Raw genomic sequence first — 26,275 nt, 5'->3', positions numbered from 1 at the left:
CAAGGAGTTCCACACACACACACAAATGGATGTGCATAGGGCCTCTGAACATGGCCCCTGAACATGCTGGCCAGTGGGGCTGGTCTGGTGTGCATGTGGTAGTGAAAGACCGGGCTATACAACAAACCCCTCATGTGCTCTTCAATGCAAAATATATTGTAGTGTCTGCTGTACCTGTTTCATTTCTTTTTTTAGTGACCTTCCCCACAAGCAGTGGTGTGGGAATACGCTTTGGCGCCTTCCGCCGTGCTGATCCTTCCATGCTGCCGTGCGCAGGAGGAAAAAGAAGATCCGGCCAGGATCACAGAGCTGGAGTCGGGATCCCTCCGCTCCAGCAAAAGCGCGCGAGGAAGCCTCTAGGTTAACGGTTCCTGAGGCTGTTTCCCTCCCGGAATGGCTTGTTATGCTGCGTTGTTATTGGTTGGTGTTATGCTGATGACGTTGTATGAATAGCTAATAAATAGCCCCTGCCTCTGTTTGAGGTGTCGGAGAGCTCGCTCGCTACCAGTGAGTGCACTACAAGTTTAGACTGCAGTCTCTTTTATTTTCGGCCACCTTCTGCTGCTTCGGCCGCCTTTGCTCCTCTAGCTGCCTATCGCTTCTTCAGCCCTGAACTTGCTTCAATTCCTCCAAATCCTCACGACCTTCATGACCTGTTGGAGCAGGTTACTCCAACACAGTGGTAGCAGAGTTGGTGCTAACTAGACTTCTGCAACCTCCTCGCCACCTCATGCCCACTGGGAATTACACAACATTACCAGTGGTCTTGAAGCATTGTGGGAAGAAGTAGTAGAGATTGCCAATGGAGGCTGTCATGTTTCCTTCTGCACATTACCCCAGGAACGATACTACTTTGCTGTTGTACATGCCACAAAAACAGGCCATACTGCCACAAGAGTGTCACACCAAGAATGTACATTTCCCCCCAAAATGTATTTTTTTTTTCATTTTTGGAAATGATATATAATGAGTTGGGGGGGAAATGTTTAAAATAACCTCTTCTTTAAAAAAAACGAAGCCTTCCTTTCAGGAATTCTAGGTGTCGAAATCCCAAGGGAGCAGAAAAGACTATTTATGTACTTGACCACTGCTGCACGGATGTTATTGGCCCAGAGATGGAAAGAAGATAAAGTCCCTAACAGAGAAGAATGGCAGATGAAGTTGATGGACTATGCCAAAATGGCTAAAATGACCAGAAGAATCAGAAATCAGGAAGACCACAATTTTAATAAAGAATGGGGGGAATTTATAACTTATCTTAAAGACCATTGTAAACAGTTAAAATCGTTAGTAGGATTGGAATATCACTTGTTGTTTAATAGAGAATGTTGGGTATAATGGAGATGTAAAAGATTTGGATCACCATAAAAGATGCAGGAGGAAATGGTTAATAAATAGGACCCATAAAGGGGAGGACGGAAGTCCAGGAGATTCCTTGGAATCCGGTTTTTATGATCTATGTTCGATAAATGACTGTAAAAATTTAATCTGAAAAACCAAATAAATATTTTTATTTTTATTTTTAAATGTACATTTTTCATGCCAGCCTATAAATGTGTCAATATTTATAGTCTGAATACAGGCAGTGACCAAGCACACCCTGTTATGCCCCAATTCTGTTCTCCTCCACCCCATCCTGTCCCTGATCTGCCTTCTTCCAAGTCCAAAAGGACCCACGCACTGGCGATCACAAGTCAATTGGACAAGCCTAAAATGATCACCGTTTGTAATTTATTTTGTTGATTCCATAAGGAATCAACAACTTGGACGAAACTTCCAGAGTTCTGGCTCTGGGAAATGGAGCTACAGGGATACAGTTTGAGCTACTTCTTTTGCATATGGATGCAAATATTTGCAAACAAAGAACAAAGGGCTAAACTTAACATCTCCAACAAAAAGGGAAAAAAAACCAAGGAGCACAATGTAACATTGGTCTCCTTGCAGCAGCTACAGATCCCAGCTGAGCAGATGTTTTTTTATATTATGGGCAGAATCCAACCAAGTCATACACAAAATAGACATGCCGAAACCAATGGATTTTTTTGGGAATAATTTTTATTAATTATTTTAGTTTAACAAAGAAGAACCACTTAATCCAGCTGTTATTGTATAACGTTACAAAATAAAATTTTACATACAACATTGTCTTAACTGTGTTTTGTCTTTTGTATCTTAAATGATCCCCTTTCAAAAAGGAAAGGGAAGGAAAGGGGGGGAAGGAAAAAAGAAACACCCCTCCCCCCCCTCTCTCTCTCTCTCTATATATATATATATACACATACATGCAGATATACATAAACATGCATACCCTCCTATTCACAAAAATATAATTCCACACATCCGACTTCCTGTCAAGTCCCTTTGCATCTACCTTTCTTAATGCAGAATGTGATCCAAACAATAAACCTTCATATATATATTTTCCAGTACATTCTGAAACCAATGGATTAAAGTTAATTGTGACTAGCTGAAACCACCGGTTTCAATGGATCTGGTCTAACTACAACTTAAGTCAGAGAACAACATACTTATTTAAAACACTTAAACCCAGCCTTGCTTCCAGAGAGCTCGAGGCAGCTAGCAATGAAACCATGTAGAATCATAGAATCATAGAGTTGGAAGAGACCACAAGGGCCATCCAGTCCAACCCCCTGCCAAGCAGGAAACACCATCAAAGCATTCCTGACAGATGGCTGTCAAGCCTCTGCTCAAAGACCTCCAAAGAAGGAGACTCCACCACACTCCTTGGTAGCAAATTCCACTGCCGAACAGCTCTCACTGTCAGGAAGTTCTTCCTAATGTTTAGGTGGAATCTTCTTTCTTGTAGTTTGAATCCATTGCCCCGTGTCCGCTTCTCTGGAGCAGCAGAAAACAACCTTTCTCCCTCCTCTATATGACATACTTTGATATATTTGAACATGGCTATCATATCACCCCTTAACCTTCTCTTCTCCAGGCTAAACATACCCAGCTCCCTAAGCCGTAACTCATAAGGCATTGTTTCCAGGCCTTTGACCATTTTGGTTGCCCTCCTCTGGACACGTTCCAGCTTGTCAGTATCCTTCTTGAACTGTGGTGCCCAGAACTGGACACAGTATTCCAGGTGAGGTCTGACCAGAGCAGAATATAGTGGTACTATTACTTCCCTTGATCTAGACGCTATACTCCTATTGATGCAGCCCAGAATTGCATTGGCTTTTTTAGCTGCTGCATCACACTGTTGACTGGGAGCCACACAATCTAATGTTAAAACGGCAGCAAGATATAACTCAACAGCAGCGATAAAAAGTCGGTAGAAATCCAAACACTTGAAATAGCAAACCCAAGTTTACCTCCATAAAATCTGTGCATCAGCCCATAATTAAAATCTGAACACAAATCCAAGCCAAATGTACCATTCACTAGCACACAGAGGGATATGTCGAATCGCGTTTCCTCTTTTCTCGCAAGATCTGTCTCTGTGACAAAGCCTAAATATATTTTGTACACGTAATCAACTTCACAAAGAAGGACCAAAAAGTATTGACACCTTAAAATGTATCAAAGGGTGCAACTTTTTCAAAACAAGTACAATAAGCTTTTTCTGCTTGAAACGGGTTACAAACTTGTGGCCCTCTATATACTGCTGGACTCCAACTCCCATGAGCCCCACTCACTATGCCCAATGGTCAAGGATGATAGGAGCTGTAGTCTAGCAACATCTGGGGAGGAAAAGATTAGCCACCCCTGATGTGAAGAGGCAAATGAATTTCCTCCATAGGAAAAAAACAACAACGTTGTTTTGGGAAACAAGGCAGCCAGTGTAAAATGTGACGCAGATCTGGTTCACATGTGCAATTCCTCATCCCTTCCTCAAAACACAGCAACTCGAACAAAACCTTAAGCATGCGTGAAGCTCATGTTCACACTCCTGTATCCGGGTGTCTTTAAACTGCAGCTAATCGATGCTTCAGAAAAAGAGAAGTCTCCAACATAATTTCAGAAACAGACTGGAAAGAGAAGTTGCTGAATTGCAACTTATTACCAAACTTAAAACCATGGAGAGACCTGGTCTGAATAGAGACATTGGATTCTTATCTCATTATATTTTTACCCATCTCATCCCTTGCTTTTTCCTGTAAGACCAATTGCAGTCGTTAACAGTCATCAACAGGTTTACCACACCTATCAGCCATTACCACCACCCTTCTGAGTAATACCCCTCCCCACTCTCTCACTATATATAAGGATCTGGTGACTTCTGTTTCAGTGTTTCTGAAGATGTGTGCACGCACACGAAAGCTCATACCAAGAACAAACTTAGTTGGTCTCTAAGGTGCTACTGGAAGGAATTTTTTTAATTTTTTATTTTGTCTCGACTACGGCTGACCAACACGGCTACCTACCAGTAACTATAACCAAACCAGTTAGGAAAGTGGAACCACGTATATCAAAAAGTTTCAGCCCGTCTAGAACTTGAGTTAGGCTCTCCGTAACGTAACATGGAAGCCACCACACAATGGTGATATGAAAATATCTTAACTGTGTCAACGTGGCCTGATGAGAAGAGATGCAGCACAGGGGCAAAGCACAGTGATTTGAATGCCAAAGATCCCAGGTTCGATCCTTGAGATCGCCAAATAGGGCTGGGGAAAACTTTGTCCGGAATCTTGGGAGTTGTTGTTGTTGTTGTTCAGTCGTGTCCGACTCTTCGTGACCCCGTGGACCAGAGCATGCCAGGCACCCCTATCCTCCACTGCCTCCCGCAGTTTGGCCAAACTCATGCCAGTCGCTTCGAGAACACTGTCCAACCATCTCATCTTCTGTCGTCCCCTTCTCCTTGTGCCCTCCATCTTTCCCAGCATCAGGGTCTTTTCCAGTGAGTCTTCTCTTCTCATGAGGTGGCCAAAGTACTGGAGCCTCAACTTCAGGATCTGCCCTTCCAGTGAGCACTCAGGACTGATTTCTTTAAGGATGGATAAGTTTGATCTTTTTGCAGTCCATGGGACTCTCAAGAGTCTCCTCCAGCACCATAATTCAAAAAATCTTGGGAGAGTCGCTGCTAAAACAGTGCACATGTTACAGAGCTAGTGACCAAATGACCCAACTTGGTATGAGGCAACTTCCTGTGAGAAATGAGGACTCTGTACAGTACTTGCACCTCATGTTTCTCTCGCAAGAAAGGCATTCACTCTCCGGCAAAATTATTATGCAAGGGGTGCAGTGAGGATGCAGTTGGCTCTGTCGTCCAACCAATGCCCAGTGCAGTTGTCTTTCCATTCACAAAAGGCGACTGTGTGACGTGGAGTGCCTTTTCTAAACACGCCGACTCTGTGCACATTTTAGAACCTTTTTAAAATTAGAGTACAGTCATACCTCATGTTGCGTACGCTCCGTGTTGTGTACTTTCGGGATACGTACTCCCGCCCCCCCGGAAGTGTTTTCCACAGCGCCGCAACCGCTGGATGCGCAGAACGCTTCTGCGCACTTCACACATGCACAGATGCGCTCAAATCATGCGACTTCCGGGTTTTCTTATGTGCATTCGAGTTATGCGCGCCCGCGTTACCCGGGGTTCCACTGTATCAAGTTTCCGAAATATGTGGGTAGCCTCCACGGATAAAAAACAGTTCCCCGCATCCTATAGTCTCCTTCAAAGAGTTGGAATGGGTCTGAACTGGTGAAGAAGCAGCATGGAGCTAAGACTCTCACCCACATGGTAACTTAGTGAGTTTGTAAATGGCTATGGAGCCGAGTTGCTCAAACTTGGGTCTCCAACTGTTGTTGTCGAACTACAATTCCCATCATCCCTGACCACTGGTCTTGCTAGCTAGGGATGATGGACGTTGGATTCCAACAACAGCTAGAGACGGAGAGAGAGGGAAACCAATCAAATCTTAGCATGGAGATGGGGAATTATCTTGCACCTGGTATTTATAGAACATTTTTACCTCTACGATTGTCTAAAAACAAGCTTTCAATAGAATCTTTCAACTGGCACACCAGACCCTTGCCTCTTAACAGAAGCTTTTCGTTCCTTCTTGGCACAGTGCATCTGGATAAAAATAGAATTCAATTGATCAGTAAAATAAAAGAAGAGTGATAATAAGATATGTGAAGGAAGGTGAGGCAGCTCTGTTGAAACATGTTGTAACCTAGGGCTACTACAAAGCAATCATTCCGCAGTTTATTACTAAAGATCAAATCAACTGCAGCTCCTTTACACAGACTGGTACCACTTCCTTACACAGTAAGAGCTGAGGTTGGCATCACATGAACACAACGGTTTATTTATTTTGCTTAGCAGAGAGCCAGATATGGGACCTTGTGGCACAGTGCCAATTGACAAGTGCATTTCCAGAAACTCTTAGGCTGGAATTTTATGCACACTTACTTGGAAGTAAGCACCACTGTACGCAGCAAGACTTATTTCTGATTAAAGGTGTAAAGGATTGCACCACATACCTGGCCGCCAGGTATGTTCTGCTTTTGATAGCGACTGAGACAAATAAAGGACTCAGAATCATAGAGTTGGAAGAGACCACAAGGGCCATCCAGTCCAACCCCCTGCCAAGCAGGAAACACCATCAAAGCATTCCTGACAGATGGCTGTCAAACCTCCGCTTAAACACCTCCAAAGAAGGAGACTCCACCACACTCCTTGGCAGCAAATTCCACTGCCGAACAGCTCTTACTGTCAGGAAGTTCTTCCTAATGTTTAGGTGGAATCTTCTTTCTTGTAGTTTGAATCCATTGCTCCGTGTCCGCTTCTCTGGAGCAGCAGAAAACAACTTTTCTCCCTCCTCTATATGGCATCCTTTTATATATTTGAACATGGCTATCATATCGCCCCTTAACCTTCTCTTCTCCAGGCTAAACATACCCAGCTCCCTAAGCCATTCCTCATAAGGCATCGTTTCCAGGCCTTGGACCATTTTGGTTGCCCTCTTCTGGACACGTTCCAGCTTGTCAGTATCCTTCTTGAACTGTGGTGCCCAGAACTGGACACAGTATTCCAGGTGAGGTCTGACCAGAGCAGAATATAGTGGTACTATTACTTCCCTTAATCTAGATGCTATACTCCTATTGATGCAGCCCAGAATTGGATTGGCTTTTTTAGCTGCTGCATCACACTCGATTTTTTCAAGTGCTCTTTTTTACATTATAAGCACTCAGTATCTGTGCCAGGCATAGACCGATACTAGCCATTTTTTTATGCGTAGGTAAAAGTTTTGTACTCCAAAATGGTCTAGTCTGGCCATTTAAACATAGAGGAATTTGCTGAATGAAGTGGGAGTGCATTTCAAAGGCTAGAACACGGGTGAAGAATCCTCAGTCCACATGCTAATTGTGGCCTGCCCAAGTTTCCAGCTTGGTCCTTGCAGCCATTTTTTTTTCAGAACTTCTACCACCTATCAATCAGGTGACATCACCTGATGGTCAGAGGGTTGAGTCCTGCTTGGTTCTACTGTGCACACTTGCTCCCCATACAAAACTCTCTTTCTGGAGAAAGCAGGACTGGTCTCTCACCCATCCACTAATGGGCAGGGGTTCAATCCTATCCACACTGCCCATCTTTGACAGGCGGGTGGTCCTGTCCACCTGTCAATCACCTGACAGCGGTATGACAGCAGATGAATGACAGGTGGGCTGCTTTTCCTTTTATGACTTTTTTTTAGAAATTTAAGAACTCCACGATTTAGAGATATATATATTTTTAAGACATCTCTTCTTTAGTGCCTAGTTTCTAAAACTATGGGGCAATTCCTCTGGGAGAAAGAACTGAAAGATCTCCCTCCGTACATCTACATGACAAACTTGTATCAACTTTATACCAATTTTAGTCACGGCTTTTCTCACGGTGTCCTGGGAAATGTAGTTTGGCACGGTTACTGAGAATGATCTATCAGAGATCCGAAAACACACCCCAAACTGCAATTCCTCGATGACGGCTGAACCAGTTTGATTCTGTAATATAGCGCAGTCAAACCCCGACCAGTGGCGTAGCTAGCCGCTCGGGTGCGGCCTGCGCATCCGCAGCCGGGGGCGGGGCGAGCTGCATGGAGCCTCTCCGCCGCCTCCCCCTCAGCTGTAGGGCGGCTGAGGAAGAGGCGGAGGTCAGACGCAAGTCCCACACTGCCGTTTCAGGCAGCGCGGAGCCTGCAGGCGCCCAAGCCACCACGTCACTCCCAGGAGAGAGGCGTGGCTCGAGCACATTGCAGGTCCTGTGGCGAGTGCCAGCCCCCGCGGTGTGGCTCCCAGTGCCCGCCACATTTCGTTACGTTTGTTGACTGAACTGAAAAGTTTCGTGAGCCCATTTTTAAAAAAAATATTTTTAAAAACTCATATGTTTGTCATTTTGGTTTTTTAAAAATAATATTTATTAAATAATTTTTTTAACAAGAAAAACATCAACATAACACAACTACATAAACAACTAATAAAAACAAAACATAACATACATATTTCTTATAACTAATATTTCTTCCTCACATCATAGTAGGACTTCCTCCTGCCTCCTGCGTCCCTTGTCAAATTATCTTTTCGTAACTTCCTAAATTCATAACAACTCTACTTTATAAATACCAAAATTCATTAAAAAAAACCTATACCTATTAACCTCCTTTCATAACATTGCCTAATTAATTAATCTTAACATCTTATTTTAATCCTTATCATCCTAAATCTTAATCACCTATCTTCTTATCTATAACCTATAATCTATAACCTAATTTATCCTCCAGTTATATCTAACTTTCAATCATACAATGATTCTTTAAATACAATTTAAAATTCATCCATTCTTTTTCCACTGCGTCATCCCTCTGGTCACAGAGTTTCCTGGTCATTTCTGCAAGTTCCATATAGTCCATCATTTTCATCTGCCATTCTTCTATCAATGGTTATTCTTCTGTCTTCCAGTTCTTATTTTTGTCATATTGTCACCCACCTCAGTGATGACACCTGTGGAGGCCCGCACTCCCCTTCCTCCGCCACTTACTCTGACTCCCAAACACCTCCGTTTCTGTACATTTCGGCTCCTGAACGCCAAAAACCCAGAAGTAAATGTTCCAGTTTCTGAACGTTTTTCGGAAGCTGAACGTCCAACATGGCTTCCGCTTGAGTGCAGGAAGCTCCTGCAGCCAATTGGAAGCCGTGCCTCGGTTGTCGAACATTTCGGAAGCCGAATGGGCTTCCGGAACGGATGAAGTTCGACAACCGAGGTTTGACTATAGTACTCTCCCACTTTCATCAGAGTTTTAGGAGGCAATTCCAGAAGGCCAGGGGTAGGCAACCTAAGGCCCGGGGGCTGGATGCAGCCCAATCGCCTTCTCAATCCGGCCTACGGACGGTCAAGGAATCAGCATGTTTTTACATGAGTAAAATGTGCGCTTTTATTTAAAATGCATCTCTGGGTTATTTGTGGGGCATAGGAATTCGTTCATTTTTCCCCAAAAAAAATATTCCGGCCCACCACATGGTCTGAGGGACGGTGGACCGGCCCACAGCTGAAAAAGGTTGCTGACCCTTGCAGAAGACAGTGCAACCTGGTGGAGGCAGTTCAAAAAAATTTTTTAGAAGCACTGCTTTAGTATACAGTAAGTTTGCAACTTTTGTGATTTTAACTTGTGCACATTCAGCTTTATATGCGAAGCAGGAGGAGGAGGAGGACACCATTTGGGCTTTAGGGGTGATCCCAGGAAGAGAGAAGAAGAAGAAGAAGAGTTTTGGATTTGATATCCCGCTTTTCACTACCCTAAGGAGTCTCAAAGCGGCTAACATTCTTCTTTCCCTTCCTCCCCCATAACAAACACTTTGTGAGGCGAGTGGGGCTGAGAGACTTCAGAGAAGTGTGACTAGCCCATGGTCACCCAGCAGCTGCGTGTGGAGGAGTGGAGACGCGAACCCGGTTCCACAGTTTACGAGTCTACCGCTCTTAACCACTACACCACACTGGCTCTCCACCTAACTTGTGAGCGTACCGTATTTTTCCATGTACAAGACTAGTTTTTTCCCCTAAAAATTAATGTCAAATTTTAGGGGGCGTCTTATACTCTGGGCCATCTCCCCCCCCCATTTTCTTAAATCTGGGTCCCCCAAAACAGGTGATGTCCATGGGGGCGCCTTATGCATGGAAAAATACGGTACTTTAAACTACTAGGTATCTTTGAGACGCCAACAGCAGTTGCTGTCGAGATCTTTCTCTCCCTCACAAATAATTTACGTAGCAGGAAATTTTGTAAGACTCTTTCTTAATAGAATCATCCTGCTGCTTCTCTTCATATTTCACAATAAACTGCTTCAAGTCAGTGGCGAAAGAGCTGAATCAGGCAACTGAAAGGAAGCTTTTTATAAAAAACGTAGTTATCAATATTCCTTTTTTTACAGATCAACACAGTGTAGCCTAGATGACTTTTTTAAAAAAAAGTACCCCCAACCCATTGAGTCTGTCAATTTTAATGAAGACCATATTGAATGAAGCGAAATGCATGTTAAATATTATAATGTGTTGTGTTGTGTTGTGTTGTGTTGTGTTGTGTTGTGTTGTCTAGTCTACTCTGCTACTGAATTGCTGTACTGTCCTCAAAAGAGTTGAGATGGGGTTGGGGAAGGGGGAGAGAGATTATTACTGACCCACATAAATTGAACATTACTGAACAGCTGACACTAAAGGCCAAACTGGGTGCTAACTTTAATTTGTGCAGTAAGCAAAAACATCTGTGTTTTACTTTATTTAATTACAGGCACTGGACTGGAGCCAACAATCACTGGGACCTATAGAGACTGGCAGAAGAGGTGGCTTATCCCATCTAAACACATCCAGGACAAAAATTCCACCCACCTGAACAGGTTTGAGGCTTACACCTCTGTCCCCTGCATGCCGGCGCTGGTCCAATGACAACCCCCCTCCTCTTCCTCTAATTAAAGTAAAAAAACAAACAAACCGACAGGCATGGCTGCAAACTGCACATCTAACACAGCATGTGCAACTTAGTCTGGGAGAGCAGAACCCTGGGAGAGCAGGGTTTGAATCCCCAGCCAGCCAGGAAGCTAACTGGGTGACCTTGGGCCAGTCAGCATCTCTTAGCCTAAGCTACCTCGCAGGGTTGTTCTGAGGATGAAGTTTGGAGGAGAACCATGTACATCACATTAAGATCCTTAGAAGATAAAGTTTATTATCAGGGTTGCGGGTTCAAAAGATTCCTGCATTGCAGGGAGTCGAACTAGTTGACCCTTGTGAGCCAATTCTATGATTCTATAAATGTAATAAATATTATTATTAATTATTATTATTATCATTATTATTTATTGAATTTATATAGCACCCTATACCCAGAGGTCTCAGGGCAGTTCACAGAATAAAATCAAGATACAGTGGTGCCTCGCTAGACGAAAATAATTCGTTCTGCGAGTGTCTTCGTAGAGCGAATTATTCGTCTAGCGAAGCACCAATGCAAACCGCTAGTTTTCGCGACGGAAAAAAAAAATCGTCTTGCGAGGCAGCCCCATTGACTTTTTCGTCTTGCGGGGCAGCCTTCCGCTAGCGAATGCCGTTCGTCTAGCGAGTTTTTCGTCTAGCGAGGCACCACTGTACAAAACCACAAAATACATAATAAAAACAACAACCCAATAGCCCCTCACAAAAATAACACATTTTAAAAGGGCATAGGATGTAAATCAGATCAACCAAAGGCCTGGTTAAAAAGGAACATTTTTGCCTGACGCCTATAATGGAGGCGTCAGGTGAACTTCCCTGGAACATTCCACAGATGGGGAGCCACTGCAGAGAAGGCCCCGTTCTCATGTTGCCACCCTCCGGTCCTCTTTAAATAAATATAAATAATACTCCTAAGGCTGCATTTTGTACCAGACAATAAACCTATGCCAGCACAATGACGTACAGTACTTAAACAAGATTCCTTGAGGAAGCAAAGAAGAGGTTGAAGCAATTTGTGGCTCTCACCCACAGATTTCTACGAAGACATGAAATGCTGCTTTGTACTGATGCCCAAGACCTCCCCCTCACGGAACTACAATTCCCACAATCCCATGGGAAGAGGGAATAGCTGTTTAACCACTTCAGTGTTCTAGACATGCTTGCACACACAAACACACACACACCCGTGCACAGTCCCGAGAATTCTTCCAGCATAATGCCTCTAATCCGTCTAAGAATGAGATCTAATCTCTTCAAGTGGAGCCTCACCTATTCAATGCAGGATTCTGCCTAAAAAGCAATTTCACTGGATCCGCCACTTCCGTCTATCAGGTATGCAGTTTTGGTTGCGCTTGTTTAAAAGAATTATTTGCCCTAAACAGGGTGGATTTGATTTAAATCGATTTAAATCACTAGTCATGCGACTGAAACTGCCTTGGTTGCGCTAGTCGATGATCTCCGGCGGGCTAGGGACAAAGGTGAGAGCTGTTTCCTAGTTCTGCTGGATCTCTCAGCGGCCTTTGACACCATCGACCATAGCATCCTTCTGGACCGGCTAGAGGGGTTGGGCGCTGGGGGCACTGTTATACAGTGGTTCCGCTCCTTCCTCCTGGGCCGTGTTCAGAAAGTGGTGGTGGGGGATGAGTGTTCAGACCCCTGGGCTCTCACTTGTGGGGTGCCTCAGGGTTCTGTCCTCTCCCCCATGCTTTTTAATATCTATATGAAGCCGCTGGGAGAGATCATCAGGGGGTTTGGGCTGGGTGTTCATCAGTATGCGGATGATACCCAGCTCTACCTCTCTTTCAAATCAGAACCAGTGAAGTCCGTGAAGGTCCTGTGTGAGTGCCTGGAGGCGGTTGGAGGATGGATGGCGGCTAACAGATTGAGGTTGAATCCTGACAAGACAGAAGTACTGTTTTGGGGGGACAGAAGGCGGGCGGGTGTGGAGGACTCCCTGGTCCTGAATGGGGTAACTGTGCCCCTGAAGGACCAGGTGCGTAGCCTGGGAGTCATTTTGGATTCACAGCTGTCCATGGAGGCGCAGGTTAATTCTGTGTCCAGGGCAGCTGTCTACCAGCTCCATCTGGTACGCAGGCTGAGACCCTACCTGCCCGTGAACTGTCTCGCCAGAGTGGTGCATGCTCTGGTTATCTCCCGCTTGGACTACTGCAATGCGCTCTACGTGGGGCTACCATTGAAGGTGACCCGGAAACTACAACTAATCCAGAATGCGGCAGCTAGACTGGTGACTGGGAGTGGCCGCCGGGAACACATAACATAGGTCCTGAGAGACCTACATTGGCTCCCAGTATGTTTCAGAGCACAATTCAAAGTGTTGGTGCTGACCTTTAAAGCCCTAAACGGCCTCGGTCCTATATACCTGAAGGAGCATCTCCACCCCCATCGTTCAGCCCGGACACTGAGATCCAGCGCAGAGGGCCTTCTGGCGGTTCCCTCACTGCGAGAAGCAAAGCTACAGGTAACTAGGCAGAGGGCCTTCTCGGTAGTGGCGCCCGCCCTGTGGAACGTCCTCCCATCAGAGGTCAAGGAGATAAACTACCTGACATTCAGAAAATACCTGAAGGCAGCCCTGTTTAGGGAAGTTTTTAATCTGATATTTTAATGTATTTTAATATTTGTTGGAAGCCGCCCAGAGTGGCTGGGGAGACCCAGCAAGATGGATGGGGTACAAATAAATTATTATTATTATTATTATTATTATTATTATTATTATTATTATTATTATTATTATTATTATTAACAACTTTTCTGCTGTACTTTATTGAGAGGAGAAAAATAAACATTTCATTAATAACAATTTAAACAATTTATTTAACTAAAACAATAACATTATGGCATATGTATCCATGTTTGTTAACTGATGTGGTTAAACAATTAAACCAAAACTTAGACTGAGTTTTAGCACACATGAAAAACTTGAACAAATCATTGTTTCCTGATGAGTAGCCTTTGGACTATAATGTAACTTAAATAGAAAACTATCTTTAGAAAGAGTTTTCCCCAAAAAGCAATTTATTTTAAAAATCCAATCTAAATTTTAAAAAAATCCAATTTATTTTTTTTTAAAAAAAATCTGATCATTATTTTTTTAAAATCATTGATTTTTATCCACCCTGGCCCTAAAGCAACTCTCAGGGCAGAGGTGGACAACAGTTAGGTTTCAGAAGCTCGAGACAAGCCCAGACAACCTGCCATACAGGATCTCTGCTGAGTCAGAACCGAAGTCAATCTAGTCCATCACCATTTTGCCTCCAAGACAGCCACAAGCAAAGTATCAGGATAACAACCTTCAACTGTTACTTGCCACTAAAATCTGCTTTGAACACAGATTATCTTTAGCCTCCATGACCAATACCTCTTGACAGACCTAACCTTACATGAACTTGCCCAGTAATTTGTTTTTAACCATCTAAGCTAGCGGCTGTCCCCGCTACTTTAAATAAAGCAGTTTTTGTCTGTACTTGGGAGAACAAAATGGGGTGTAAAGGTTGGGAATTTGACCACCTTTGGTCCCCACCATGCACTTAGCTCTCACCTGTGGCATCTGGAGGCTGCCAGTATGTGACAGCAACCACATCCCTGGAACCGCTTTGATTGGCCGGCTAAACCAGGTGATGGTAGCCGATGGGTCTCAAGCTCTTGGTGAGTTAGGAACTTCCCCTGTGTGCAAAGACAGGCTGCAGCAGACTGAGCGGACGAGACCAATAGTGGGTCCAACGGTCAAGAAGGTGGTTTCAGCACATGTCATACCGGGAAATGAGGGGAAGATGGGGCTCATCAACCTTGGAAGGTAGCCCATCTGGGAGAAGGTAAACTCTGGTCCTAAATCTCCGCCGCCTTGTGGGACATCTTTGGGAGATGAAAACACTATGCAGATCTGGAGTGGAGTCCCTAAGACAGTTGGATAGCTCCTTGTAGAGGCGAGCCAGTGTGGTGTAGTGGTTAAGAGCGGTAGACTCGTAATCTGGTGAACCAGGTTCACTTCCCCGCTCCTCCACGTGCAGCTGCTGGGTGACCTTGGGCTAGTCACACTTCTCTGAAATCTCTCAGCCCCACTCACCTCACAGAGTGTTTGTTGTGGGGGAGGAAGGGAAAGGAGATTGTTAGCCGCTTTGAGACTCCTTCGGGTAGTGATAAAGCGGGATATCAAATCCAAACTCTTCTTCTTCCTCCTCCTCTTCTTGTATGCCTACTTCTGGCAACTCCTGCAGCCAAACTGGTGCCAAATGCCTTGCTCTGCTTTCCCTTTTTTATGCTTTTACAATAAATTAGTACATCCATGTCACAATGGATTATCCTTCTACACTGTTTGTCTTCCCCGCACCTCCCTCCATGGGTTCCCTTTTACTCTTAGTTGTGCTACATATCCTTCCACACCTTCTAATCCAGGCTTCCTCAACCTCGGCCATCCAGATGTTGTAAGACTACAGTTCCCAGCATCCCTGACCACTGGTCCTGCATGCTAGGGATCATGGGAGTTGTAGGCCAAAAACACCAGGAGGGCAGAGATTGAGGAAGCCTGTATTGATTTAGCTGCTGTTCATATGTCTTCCTTTGCTTTATTTTGGACCACATCAGTGAGGGGGTAGCCCAGGACCTCCACACACACTACCCAGCCTTGCGCCCCGGAGAGGTCACTTTGGTTTGACTTCACTCCCAGAGGCGCACTGCATTGTCCCTCGAGGCAGACGGACGGCAACAACAGAGAACAAAATGCCCCAGAGCATATGAGGAATGTCCTTATTACCATGCCAACAACAACTGTTCGAAGTTAAGAAGCAAGACTCCCAAAGACCATAGTCTTCTCCTTTTTATTTATAAGTTAGTCTCAAGCACGCTAAAGAGAGGTTTTATAAACTGTGTAAAACAGGAAAAGTAAGCTGGAGTTTAAAAAAAAAAAAGGTAAAGTCCAGTCAGAGGCAACTATGGGGTTGTGGCACTCATCTCACTATCAGGCCGAGGGAGCCATCATTTGTCCACAGACAGCATTCCGGGTCATGTGGCCAGAATGACTAAACCGCTTCTGGCGCAACGGGACACTGTGACGGAAACCAGAGCGCACGCAAACGCCGTTTACCTTCCAGCTGAAGCGGTACCTATTTATCTACTTGCACTGGCATGCTTTCAAACTGCTAGGTTGGAAGCAGCTGGGACCGAGCAACGGGAGCTCACCCCGTCGCGGGGATTCGAACCGCCGACCTTTCGATCGACAAGCCCAAGAGGCTCAGTGGTTTAGACCACAGCGCCACCCGCATCCCTGGAGTAGCGAACCTGTGGCCTTCCAGATATTCTTGGTCGGCCTCAGCCAATATAGCCAATGGTCTTGAAAGATGGAAGCTGTGGTCCAAGGATGTCCGATTTCCCATCCCTGAGTTATGGATACAGTTGTTGATTCTGTTCATTATCCCAGCATCACCCTATTAATTAACAGCAGCTGTGCTTTTAAATGTGCAACTAGCATAAGCTTAGAAGTGGTACCTATGCCAATGTGGTGCTGTGGTTAGAGCAGGGTGGGCAGGTTTTCGGGTTATGCGACCTACTTTGCATTTCTTCTTAAACTACCAATATCTACCAATCAGAGCCAGCTGCCTCCCCCCCCCCCAAAAAAAACAGGGGGCGGAGCCACTCCTCTACTGCATCCCAGAAGGCATACAGCAAAATAACCTGAGTGTATTAGTACAAATCAACTTTAGAGTTGCAACAGATCGGGGATTTGAGAACCAAACTCCAAAACGGGTCAGTGGAAGTGCAAAAAGGACTGGCCAAAGGCAACCAACTTATATTCATAAAACTGCAGTAAAGAGAGGTACAAAAAGGTTGACAAGCAATTAGCAGAAGGCTCAGTTTTTGTTTTCACTTGCCATTTCACTTGGTATTATTAAATTAATGGGAGTCAGAAACCCTTGCTGATTTACTGCAAAACGCCTAGAGATCTACCAGCAGATCTACCTGCTCCCAATCCCTGGGTTAGACTTGGCTAACCAGGGAGGCCTGGTTTCAAATCCCGACTCAGCTGTGAAACAGCCCACTTGGAGTGACCTTCAGCCAATCTCTTTTTCTCTCAGCCTAGCCTACCTCGCAGGGTTGTTGTGAGGGAAAAAGTGAGCAGAGGAAGGAACAATGTAGGTCAGGGAGGACAGGTGGCATAAAGACAAAATTAAAATAAATAAATTTAAAATGCACAATTATTTCAGAGGGGCCTGCCACAGAGACTAGAGCTCTTTAGGTTATAAGGCCGAACATCTTTGTATCTGAAGATGTGTGCATGCACACGAAAGCTCATACCAAGAACAAACTTAGTTGGTCTCTAAGGTGCTACTGGAAGGAATTTTTTTATTTTGTTTCAATCTTGGCTTGGGTTTAGCCCTGCACCGAAAGCACTTTGGAAAATCTACGTTCCACACCGAGATCTTAGGCACTAAAACTCTTTTGCACGCTATTCCTAAAACCCAAGCTGAGTATTTCCTGCAGCACCTAGAAATGCAAATATTAGTATTAGATGGCATGCTGTTTCTTATCAAGGAGAAGGAAGTGACGCTTGGAATGCGACACATCAGGGTCACCGATAAAACTGAGGGAAAGAACACGCAAGCAACCTACAAATTATGTGGATGCTAGAGTAAGCAGAGGCAGATATCAAACAATATTTGCACGTGTGTGTGTGCACATGCGCACAAAAAATCCTTCATACTTCAGCCCCTTGTGAGTTCATTCAGAACTGCTTGCTGTATTCCAGAGGGTTAACTTCCTCTTGGTAAGTGTGTGCAGGGCTGCAGCCTCAATGACATAAATGCTCTCTCAGCACTGGGCATATTTTCAATTTCATGCTCAAAAATCCTGGCTCCCCCCCCCCCACACACACACACTCCTCCCCGTTTTGCATTAGGAAGCTGCGTAGAGCGAATGAAGAAGCTGCCAGCTCGTTTGCTAAAACATCTCCGTGGCCGTTGCGAAACCTTTTGCCTCCTGGCCTGAAGTCTCCCTGCTCAGCAGTTACTTCAGCCGAGGCATGCGTGCGCTTGCCTCTTTATCAGTTAACGGCGCTTTTAATCGAATCGCTTCTTCCCATTTTGCAGGCGGGGAAGCTGAGGCCACCCTACAGAGGCTTGCACTCGCGTAGAAAACCGACCGGGAAGGCTGTGGATTATATGCTCGAGTACTTTACGCGATTGATAGCCATCCCCACAGAAGCACGCGAGAACAGCACCACGTGCTGTGATGCACCTGGGGATAGCTCAGAGGTTAGCGCATGAGACTTAGGGTCGTGGGTTCGAGCCCCACATTGGGCAAAAGAATCCTGCAGTGCAGGGAGGTTGCAATAGATGACACTCCCAACTACAAATCGACGATTATTAGCTCCATAATGACATACTCCTAGTCCTACACTTTTCTTTGGTCCCTAGAGAGAAAAATAATATGCAACTTCCAAACCCTCCACCCTTGGCCCATGCAAACAAATAAAACAAATCAAAGCTCCGTAATACGCAAGGCACTATCCCGTTTGCAGCTGCCCAGGCGACCCAAATATCTCCTCCAGTCCTTGCCAATCGCAATCGGACCAGGCAGCTGTTGTAAAAATAATTTACAGAATCGCAGAATTCGTGTTTCATTTTTGCATTCCTTCCTCTCCAGTTATTTTTAAGGGACCGGGCGGTGCGCTTCCTTATTTTCTTCCCGTCCCATCTTCTTGCGAACGAACCACCTCCAACCCAACCCAAACATCAGTAAGGAAGCCCCGTGCGCCTCCTTCCTCTCCAAAGTTGCCCTACTTACAGTTGCAGCGCCGTCTTGGAGCGCTCAGGGGGGATCCTTCGGTGGCGCGCAGATCTCCACTTTGCAAGCCGCGCGCACACGCATACACTGTGTGTGTCTCTGTGTTCTCTCTTTTTCTTTTGAGGTCTATCTCCTCCCCTTCTCAGGCGGGCTGCCCGGGAAGAATTGCCATTCGTGAGCCGAGCGGCGGCGGGCGGAGTCCCCGGCCAAATCAGCTGCCCGCTGCCTCCAACTTTAAGGCGGCGCGAGAAGACGCTCAGGCTGCGGAAAGGAGAAGCCCCCCCATCCCATCCACCTCTTTCCCCCTTCTCTCCCTAATGTCTCAACAACCAAAATTGATCTGTAAAAATGTTACATGGAAAAAATACGAGAGACATTGTACACACTTTTGTAAACCAAGAAAATCTTTAATTAATTAATAAATAAAAAGACAAAGGAAAACCTTCTTAAAACGGGGGCCAGTTCCCTTCTCTTCACATTCACACTCGCGCAAACACATCTAATCTTCAAAAATATCAATGGCTTCCTCCCTTCAGTGGTTCACTTTGCATAACATAAATCCTTGCGTATTTTATATAAACCAAACCATTCAGTATTCCGTTATTACATCCATCAAAACTTAAATTCAACACTGTTGAATTTATCTTGATGCTGCCAACGTTTACACTTCGTTCATTATCATCCTTGCTCCAGGCTCACTTTCATAGGAGCCAACTCCTAGCGGCGGAGGTCACTTTGCCCCAACCCCTCTAAAATATTTGAGGTGGCCGAGAACCCCCAAAGTTGATGGACATTGCCATTCAAATAGTGTGCATGTGCTGCATCATGTGATTCATTATGCAAGCTTGGACTTACCTGCCCCCCCAATATTTTATTCAAATTGGCCCCCCTGCTCACCTGAACCTCTAAGCTGCCACTCAAATAAAGCTGACGAATGAATGTATTGTATTTTCTTTTCTGTTTATAGATTTTCTATTCCTTCCAGTAGCACCTTAGAGACCAACTTAGTTTGTTGTTGGTATGAGCTTTCGTGTGCATACATGAAAGCTCATACCAATAACAAACTTAGTTGGTCTCTAAGGTGCTACTGGAAGGAATTTTTTTATTTTGTTTCGACTACAGCAAACCAACACGGCTACCTACCTGTAACTAGATTTTCTATGTTGCTGTTTCCTGCCCTCTCTTCTTGCTTTCTTTTTTGTTTCGTTTATTGCTTTTATTAAAGATTTTCTTCGGTTACAAAAGAACATACATTGTCTCTGTTTTCAGATTACAAGAGTCCTTTTTACAGATCAGTTACATTCAATGTGAGACTTTAATGTTATATATAGTGTAAAGTTGGGGAGAAGAGAGGTGGAGAGACAGAGCAGGAAGGACATAAACTTTCTTTCTGAAAGTGGCGCTGAGGTCTAAACCACAGAGCCTAGGGCTTGCCGATCAGAAGGTCGGTGGTTCGAATCCCCACGATGGGGGGAGCTCCAGTTGCTTGGTCCCTGCTCCTGCCAACCTAGCAGTTCAAAAGCACGTCAAAGTGCAAGTAAATAAATAGGTACCGCTCTGGTGGGAAGGTAAATGGCGTTTCCGTGCACTGCTCTGGTTCGCCAGAAGCGGCTTATTCGTGCTGGCCACATGACCCAGAAGCTGTACGCCGGCTCCCTCGGCCAATAAAGCGAGATGAGAGCCGCAACCCCAGAGTCGTCCACGACTGGACCTAACAGCCAGTGGTCCCTTTACTTTTATGTCCAAGGTTTTGGTGTCAGCATCCTGTGGGTAGGTTCTCTTTTATTCATTTGTTTTTGTTGACACTTGGCACTTGGGTCCAATGATCAAGAAGGCAGTTTCTGCATGCACTCTGGAGGGAAGTGAGGGGCAGGTGGAGCTTGTCAAGCTGGGGAGGTAGCCCATCTAAGAGAAGAGAAACTCTACTGTGCTGCTATGTGAGAAAGGCTTTGGGAGAAAACCTCAATGAAAAATCTGTACCCGCTGCCTTACAGGATATCTTTGGGGGAGGAAAAGGCTATGGAGTAAACCTGACACAAATCCCGTGTGGAGTCCCTAAGCTGGTGCCAAACTCCTTGCTCTGCTTTCCTTTTGTCCACATCAACAAGGCCAAGAGGGGCGTCTTGTCGTCTGGGTAGCCCAGTACCTCCATACATACTGCTCAAGAGGGGACGCGGGTAGCACTGTGCTCTAAACCACTGAGCCTCTTGGGCTTGCCGATCGGAAGGCCGGTGGTTCGAATCCCCAAGACAGGGTGAGCTCCCGTTGCTCTGTCCCAGCTGCTGCCAACCTAGCAATTCAAAAGCACACCAGTGCAAATAGATAAATAGGTGTGGCGGGAAAGTAGACGGCATTTCCACGTGCTCTTGGTTTCCATCATGGTGTTCCATTGTTCCAGAAGCAGTTTAGTCCTGCTGGCCACATCACCCGGAAAACTGTCTGTGGACAAACGCCATCTCCCTCGGCCTGAAAGCGAGATGAGTGCTGCAACCCCGTTGTCGCCTTTGACTGGACTTAACCACCCAGGGCTCCTTTACCTTTTACCTTTACATACTGCTCAGGCATTTGCCCTGGAGAGATCACTTTGGAGCTGCTAACATAGCAAAAACAAAACGGAAACAGCAATTTTGAGTTACTGGTCCATGCAGCTACTGTCTGAGGCGGCAGGATCCACAGGGGCAGAAGATCTCAGTGGAAATTTTTATTCCTCCCATTAGTCCTCTCTTGCTCTGATGTAGATCTTCACTCACCACAATGGTCTATTTGATTCGTGCTTTATTTCTTTTTGCCTTTAACTTGATTTTAATTTTTTTTTGCTATGTGAACGTTTGGTTTTATGTTTTCATATTGTTGTAGACTGCTGTGATATAGTCCTATGATATATATTACCAAAATCTGCCCTCGTAAGAAGAGAAGGTTATCCACATTTTAGGGTGCTTCAGTTAGAGGTACTGGACAGGCCTGCTTGGATTTAGCTAGTGGTTTCTTTTTTATCCCTAGAAACAGAGGTGTCACCTGACTCTAAAATTCTTGCTGCTTAAATGTCGTAGGTTATGAAATCAAACTTGCTGGAGAATCAAGCTGAAAGGCAACTATGCTTGGCATGAGGACACCCTAGACTGAACACAAACACAACCTCCTGACGCCATCTATGATGTTACAATCAGGATCAGCCCAAAGGAAGAAACAGCTAACAGTCACACCTAGGTTTCATGCTAGGTGCATCTGTGTGACTATTATTTTGGGGGGCTATATTGTTTACTTTTCCCATAGAGGGAAGATTTTGGAATGATTTACTTAAGAGGTTCTCTTGATCCTTTTCTGTGTGTGTTTGTGTGTGCGTTTTAAGGAATGGCATGGCCTTCACATCAAAGATTGCGCTTGTGCTATTTTGTACATGCATCTCTGTATGTGAGTACAAAACGAAAGAAGCCGTCTCTAGAAATTGCCAGCTGAAAAGGAGATGTCTGTGATGTTATGTAGAGAACCAAGGCTGCATTCATTGAAATCAGAGCTCAAATAAACAAGTAACCTGTTTTGGAAGGAAAACAAGATGCTGGAGTATTGGTTGCCATATCCTCTTGGCAATATAACATTGTCTTTCTGAACCCTTTCCCATCCTTACACAATGGCCATTGTAGCCTGAACTTTTTGAGTTTATGAAAATGTGAAACTGATGGTGCAGGTATCCCTGTGGTAACATCTAATGGGGGGTGGATAAATAGCAGTTCTTCAGTAGTAGGAATGCAAATGCTAAATTTAATTATCCTGCTGAACAAGAAGTAGTCACAAAGGTGGCCTTTAGTTTGTGGTTTTGTGTCATTGGCTGTTGGACTGACTTAGCTCTTTCTTTCTCACAGATCGGTTTCTGTCATCTGTGAAATTTGTGGGCAGATAACATCAACTTCCTGTCCTAAATCTACCAGTCTACAAACCAGGAGCACCAGAAAACCATCACATGCCCTAAAGGCTGTTTGCATATCTCTGCAGGACTTTTGTTTTGGTATAATTCTTTTCAAAAATGTCATTCCATATGAAATTGTCTCTTGCACCTACTGGATGGAGTTTTTGAAAGACCCGTCACCTTGTGTAAAACTTACGAATATTATTAAGACAACACAATTTCTGTCAATATTTTGGCATGCTGTAAATGTTCTTGTTTGGAAGGGTACCTTTTAATTCCAGGGTACAGAATTTAATTGGGACACTATTATTTTATTTCTCCACCTGCTGCAGGCCCTTGATTAATACCCAGTCTTCCATGGCATACCTTGTGGCAGTAGATCAATAGGAAAGGCAAGAGGCCTGAGAAGCACATCTTCCTTAAGGGCCTGACCAGATTTTGTGGTGGTGTCAAGTGAAAAAAAAAAGTGGGCAGAAAGGAGAGTGGAAAACCCAACTGCAGACACTAACATAGGGGTAGGCAACCTAAGGCCCGTGGGCCGGATGCAGCCCAATAGCCTTGTCAATCCGGCCCACGGACGGTCCGGGAATCAGCATGTTTTTATATGATTAGAATGTGTCCTTATATTTAAAATGCATCTCTGGGTTATTTGTGGGGCATAGGAATTTGTTCATTCCCCCCCCCCCAAAAAAAAATTAGTCCGGCTCACCACATGGTCTGAGGGACGGTGGACCGGCCCACGGCTGAAAAAGGTTGCTGACCCCTGCACTAACATAAAAAGAATTAATCTAAATTTCCTAGTGAGAAAGTGAGAATAACCCCTATTGGTTGACAGGATTATGATGGTGTCACCAGGAAATTTAGATTAATTCTTTTTATGTTAGTGTTTTGAAACAATTGCACGGCGTCACACAGTCAATTTGCATTTATACTGACTGCAATTTTATTTTAAAATTAAGCTAGAGCAACACACATACACAATCGGCTTCCTCCACATTTGAAATATATTCTATAACTTCCTTGATTTGAACTGAAACTTTCAAATGCACGTTTTACACATTGCTTTGGGCAGAGATTTCATTCATCAATGCCTGGGTTGCTGAAAACCACCACTTGGGCCCCCAGTGTTGTATAAATTTCTCCAGCAGTTGCTGGTTGCAGTTTCTATTATTGGATATTTACTTCAATGAATTGTATGAATAACCTTGTACGACTTTTGGTAGCCTCTTAGCACCTTATTAATTGCAACACAGGTCATTAGTTTTCAAAATACTGTTTGGCTTTCCTGGTGCTTGTATTGCAGTTAAAGAATAACAGTACCCTTATTTTACTTCCTAAAAAGATGCATTTTTAATTAAAATGACCAGAAGCAAGTTTTCCCCTTAGAGCATGCACCATTTACCTAGATCAAGACACTCTTCACAATGTCTGCACAACATGTGGCAAACCATGCAGGCTACAAATATTGTTATAAGTTTGTGGGGGCAGCAAGACTCCCCTAAAACATCTGGATTCACTAATGGGTTAGAATTTAAGCAAACCCCTAAATTCCCTGCTCTAGTGGGGGCTAGAGTTTAAAACAGAGGCTCATGTTTCCATTTTCCTGATTCCAGTTACCCTGCCCCATTAAACCCAATTAGCGATGTCAGGTTCGTTGCCCAAACAGAAATAAGAAGTTAGTATCAGCATCCTCGAAGAAATACAATACGTATTTTAAAATAAACCAAGAGGACAAATATCCTTATGAGAACTGAGTACTGTGAGTAGATCAGGAATTTCACATTTGAGTTCTTTGAGAACTCTCAGGGCCCCCTGCGCCCATCAATTTTTCAGTTTTTATTTTGTCTGTTAGGCTTAGAACTTCATCTCTCGTCACCCCTGTCTGCCTCAGTTCCTCCCTCCCTGCAAAAGTTCATTCAGGCACTGAGCTCTGCTCAATATTTTCCATCGTGGAGACGGCTGCAAATAATTGATTCAGCAGCTCTGCAGTATGGAAGCTGACCTGTGCTTTTTGGCTTGGGATATGTTTTTGAGTGATCTGTTCTGCACGTGTTTTGAGTTCCCCTTCCCAGGGCTGCTGACAGCCTTCCCTTTCGTACTGTGTCCCTCTGAACTACCATAACAGCACACAGAACGCTACTCATGCGCCTGCAAACTCTGCCCATTGTCAGCTCTGGCTTTGCTCACCATCAACTTCCGCTCTAAATTTGACACCCCCCCCCTTTTCCCTTTGTATAATATAATAGAAGAAGAGTTTGGATTTGATATCCCGCTTTTTACTACCCGAAGGAGTCTCAAAGCGGCTAACATTCTCCTTTCCCTTCCTCCCCCACAACAAACACTCTGTGAGGTGAGTGGGGCTGAGAGACTTCAGAGAAGTGTGACTAGCCCAAGGTCACCCAGCAGCTGCATGTGGAGGAGCGGAGACACGAACCCGGTTCCCCAGATTACGAGTCTACCGCTCTTAACCACTACACCAAACTGGCTCTCACATGAAAGCTCATACCAAGAACAAACTTAGTTGGTCTCTAAGGTGCTACTGGAAGGAATTTTTTATTTTATTTTGTTTTGAATAATAATAATAATAATAATAATAATAATAATAATAATAATAATAATTTATTTATACCCCACCCATCTGGCTGGTTTCCCCAGCCACTCTGGGCGGCTTCCAACAGAATGTTAAAATACAATAATATATTAAACATTAAAAGCTTCCCTAAACAGGGCTGCTTTCAGATGTCTCCTAAAAGTCTGGTAGTTGGTTTTCTCTTTGACATCTGGTGGGAGGGCGTTCCACAGGGCGGGCGCCACTACCGAGAAGGCCCTCTGCCTGGTTCCCTGTAACTTGGCTTCTCGTAGCGAGGGAACCACCAGAAGGCCCTCGGCACTGGACCTCAGTGTCCGGGCAGAACGATGGGGGTGGAGACGCTCCTTCAGGTATACTGGACCGAGGCCGTTGTATGTGTGTGTGTTCCCTGCCTGCAAATATATACAGCAGCCAAAATGTTTTATTTCAACAGATGATGAAGTGATTCCCTCTTTTCGTCTCAATTTTCTATCCAATTTGAATCATCATCATCATCATCATCATCATCTCTTGGAATGCAGTAAGTGTCCACAAAACTCTGAGGCAGATGCTTACACAAGCATCTTTTGCACATTAGGGAAATAAAAATAGGAAATACAGCTCTTCCTCTGTAAATTTTCAACTAACACTGACAAGGGAGACAAAAAGGTCATAATGCCCCGAGGGTCTCACTTGCTCAGCATTTTAATCTCTGCACCAGCAAAAGCTAGAGAGGAAGGTTATATAAAATCCTTGCTTTCAGATAACACCGTTTTCAGCTACTCAACCAGAGCAAAGTGCACTCAGATAAACACACATGAGGAAAAAATGGAATGTTTCTGGACAAGGATGGCCTTGCCACTGCTAGGAGCCTCCACCTAACTATCAGAAGCAATTTTTAAAAGTTATTTATAAAATAATTTCTGTATTGCCCTTTTCCACAACATCAGGGTGGTTTTCCACAATGTAAAAAAACAAAAAACCCAAAACTTTAAAAGCAACATGAAGCAATCATTAAAATGGCTAGCATCCAAAGTAGAGGAATTTCTTTTCCTACACAAAAATTGGCACAAAGGTAGGTTACATTTAA

The 26,275-nt window shown here is 44.5% G+C and overlaps 1 protein-coding gene across 1 annotated transcript in view; it reads right to left on the bottom strand.

The window, feature by feature from the left end:
• Positions 1-18,777, bottom strand: part of PLA2G4A (phospholipase A2 group IVA) — an 84,321-nt gene extending 65,544 nt beyond the window's left edge. Inside the window, exon 1 of the mRNA XM_033151387.1 lies at positions 18,713-18,777. The gene's annotated coding sequence lies outside the window, so the exon portion shown is untranslated. The remainder of the gene's footprint in view (positions 1-18,712) is intronic.
• Positions 18,778-26,275: the final 7,498 nt, after the last annotated feature.

Source organism: Lacerta agilis, chromosome 6 (assembly GCF_009819535.1).
Source record: "Lacerta agilis isolate rLacAgi1 chromosome 6, rLacAgi1.pri, whole genome shotgun sequence".
Taxonomy (NCBI): domain Eukaryota; kingdom Metazoa; phylum Chordata; class Lepidosauria; order Squamata; family Lacertidae; genus Lacerta; species Lacerta agilis.
This window is presented reverse-complemented; position numbering and strand designations above follow the sequence as displayed.